The sequence below is a fragment of the Brachycentrus maculatus genome, unplaced genomic scaffold (genome assembly GCF_059751285.1).
Source record: "Brachycentrus maculatus isolate JH-2025_06_01 unplaced genomic scaffold, ASM5975128v1 h1tg000952l, whole genome shotgun sequence".
Lineage (NCBI taxonomy): Eukaryota > Metazoa > Arthropoda > Insecta > Trichoptera > Brachycentridae > Brachycentrus > Brachycentrus maculatus.
Genome location: NW_028281674.1, coordinates 34,359 through 38,276, shown reverse-complemented (window position 1 = coordinate 38,276; position 3,918 = coordinate 34,359). Strand labels below are relative to the sequence as shown.

The following is a 3,918-nucleotide window of genomic DNA, read 5'->3' as shown; positions in this document are numbered from 1 at the left end:
AAGGAGAGAATATCTCGTAGAGCCGATCAGATCAGTGCGAATACTCTCATTTCGACGACAGTGAAGATCCCATAATTCCTAAACAAAATAAATAAATTGTACCAATAGTAGCCTATAAAAATTACTTGTAGCCAGCTACTCAAGATGATCACTGGCACACCCATGATAGAAATGTATTCAGTCGATTTGAGGAAAGTTAAAAAGATATTGGTTGACGCATACTTTGCAAATAATAAGGGCAATGCGAGCCAAATGTAACAATAGACGCAACCATCACAAAAAGGAAAAGTCCTCTGTCTACCAGCATAATAATAATCATGTCACACACACACTCCGAACCAGAACATCAAAATCAGAATCCTATAAAAGCTCGAATACAATAAAGAGAACATCTTAGAATCAATCATCAAAATCAGATCGAATCAAGACCAAGAACAACAACAACAATAATCGGAACAATTGTAACAATCTTCCTAGGGTTCTATTATGACCTATGAGAAATTTGTGCTCAATTACAATAAGATTGTCATTGCTTTTAATTTGGACACTCACTTTCAGAAACAAATTGTTATGGTGAATAACATAAAAGCCATTCATAATAATAAGTAGAATGCGAGGGCATTGTTATAGGAAGGCGAGAAGAGCAAAATGAGTTGGAAGATACTGTTTGCAATACACCTCGAAAAGCTAAAAAGCGAAAGCAGCATTTCCACACACAATCATGCACCAAACCCTAACTTCACGCTCAAGGATTATTTCTTTGAATTTGGAACAGCAATCAGTGCGAATGGCGCCAGTGGTGAAAATGCGAAGGTCAAAATCTCCATTCATAAGATATTGCGTAAAAAAAAACATGGTAAGCTAAGAATAGAGTTAGAATCCTTGGGCGAAATAAGCAAATAAGGGTCATTTTTTTTTGAATTGGCTCTCATGAATGGCGAATATTTATGCGAAATCGAGAAGAAGTTTGCTTGGTAATAAATCAGCTGTCTAAAAATAACTTCTAACAACAGAATTGATGTTTTAGCATAGAAGATGACTGATAAGTGCAAAAAATAGTATGTCAATGACCGGTTGACGGCATATGACAATAAAATTGAAGAAGCATTGTGTAAAAGGGAGAATTTATGATTACGATTTACTGTTTGTTTATGTTTGCTTTTTTATGTTTGTTTATGCTTACTATTCATGGAAAATGCGCATAATAAAGTGATACTCTATTATAAATGGGATCCCCTGAAAAGTCAAAGAAAATCCACAAGGAAAAGAAATAAAAGAAGGAGAAAAAGGACAAGAAGTAAAAAAAATAAAAGAAGCACAAGCGGGATTCACGCTCACAAGAGAGGTAAAAAAGGCAATAATAACTATCTCCGTCGCCACCCATATCCCACAACCAATCCTACCCTCCCCAAATTAACTACAGTAGCAATGATTATCGCGCTCAAAAGCAATAAGAGCAGCTACCTGAGTAAAGAACCCATATTGCGTGCAGAAGATGTAAGTAAGTGACATTCAGCCTTAAAACGAGAACTTGCTCACAGTGCGGATATCCCAAATGTACAGTATCTGCATAATATCAAAGAATAAAGGCCGAAACACTTTCCCACCACAAAAGAAGTACAAGTCCTGGACTTAGTCAGAGAAGGTAAGCTTGTGCATAACTCCTATGCCCCTGTTTTGATATAAGTGGTTGCTAATGACAGATTCGGCAAAAAACAAAGAGTGAAGTGTTGCCCCACCGACACTATTTTTGATTTTAAGAAACTAATATCCGCACAGACAGGAACAAGGCCTGAAAAGATTCGGCTCCAGAAAGCCAACATGATATTTAAAGATCATTTGACCTTAGACGACTATGAGATTAAAGATGGTACTGGGTTGGAAATGTATTATGACTGATTTTATATGTTGACTTGAACATTCGATTTGTTTCATCTGGTTATTAGGATTATTATCATACATCGCTGATATAAGGATGATGAACGAGAAAAGAGACAGAAATTATTTACTCTATTTCAAACTTTTGTAGTAGAAATAGCATTGATGCAAACATTAAATGATAAATGAGCAAATCGTTAAGCTACTTTTTACAATCGTCTACATTCATTATACTTTTTCTCATTAAGTGTTTCTTTGATCTGCATGTAGCATCAGGATATAGCATTTATCGGCCTGAAACCAATCAATTGAGAGTTTATAGCACGCAATTTACAGTTGACAATTTATAATTTATATTAAGTTCCTACAATATTTTTTATTACAACTATCATCACTCTTTCCTGCCCTAATGACAGACTCGATACAGTACGATCATCGCTGTGTGTGCCAAATCTGCACCTGTGGCAAACATAAATGCCCTAAGAATAGAATCCCCTTCGAAGGCGAAACCACCCATCATCATGACTACAAAGGATATCATGTGATTCCGGATAAGAAACTACCGTGCTCACACCACTACCATGAAAGACACTACGATGCAGATGCCCTGAAAACAAGCTACGACGAATCTTACAAGCATTTCAAAATAGATAACTGTGGAAATAAAGCCCCTAAATACGAGTACAAGCCACGTTCGGGCAAGTTCTATGCGGATACGGAATATTCTACGAGCTACCAGCCCAAATAGATTATCAATTCCCAATCTAGATAGTGTGTGCATCGATGCACTGGAAACGGGGCAAAGTTTGAAGGGACTTCAACATACACGGCCTAGTTCAAACCCAAAAAAGCTGAGCAACAGTATCAAGGCGCAAAATATACCTACCAACCAAGATCAACACATTTCAATGGCAAATCGACATATGATGCTCACTTCGTTCCCCATGCGATATAGCCCCAAACTTAGTATAAACATACTTGCACTTGTGACAAGTAAAGAAAGCGGACGAAGTTTCAAGGAGAAACAAACTACACATCTGTAACATATTCATATAATCATAGAGTTATAAGCCATATTAAATCGAGCATGATGCCCATTGTCCAATCCTTGACCTCCCGAGCTATCCCCGCGAGTGCTCGCCAGGAAAGAGACATGTCGAATACAGCGCATAGAAGAGAAAGTGGTAATGATAATCCATTATTAATCCCAAATATTTTATTTGAATGATTGCTTATCTTTAAGTTGTTTATTTGTCTGTTTGTTTATTTATTAAATGAATCAAATATGAAGAATCATATATCGGTAAGGAGTTTACCTAACATTAAATAACAAGAATTAAATCATTGTTGTTTTTATTGTGAGATTTCTCGCTACGCGTTGCATAACCTCCAATCTCCGTTAATATTCTATTTTTATTACTTTATTTGTATGGCTTATTGCTAGTTTTATTGTTATTCTTACTACTTTTTGCCAGTTTTGCTCTTCCTTGCTAATTTGGTGGGTTCTAACTGTTGTTTATCTTTTTGGCTTGGCTACTACTTTTCGAGCATTGCACTTTTTCTTTGAAGTCCGCTTATTTTTCTGCCTATTTCATTATAAATAGATTAGTTACTTGTTGGTTTCAGAGAAGGAGGTGGCTCTAAATCAACTTTGCTACAATCCTCTTCAAAATCTTAAACAGACGAACTTTCACTGCAGTATTCGAAATCGCAATTCGACTCAGCTTCGGCTTCTTATTTATCATTTTAGAGAGTGCAATTCGTGCTGTTTGTCGATTTGGTAAGAAGCTCTTCAGCCGATACTAAGGGGTTGATACTATAGAAAAGGAGCTATTAGGCATTCAGGGTGAATTTGATATGAGCTTTGGTGTTAAAATAATTGAGAAGTTAGTCATTAGAATTGTACTCATAGTCGATTCCTTGGAAATTCTATTAGAGTAAAGGATTGTCACTCAGCTCGCAGTTATAACATTCTATAATTTTGCGCAATGTCATCGGCTTAATTTCCAGCATTGATAAAAACTAAATTTATTGAGTAAA

At 36.1% G+C, this 3,918-nt stretch overlaps 1 pseudogene; it reads left to right on the top strand.

The window, feature by feature from the left end:
* Positions 1-1,428: 1,428 nt before the first annotated feature.
* On the top strand, positions 1,429-1,899 carry LOC148299781 (uncharacterized; annotated as a pseudogene).
* The last annotated feature ends 2,019 nt before the right edge of the window (positions 1,900-3,918 follow it).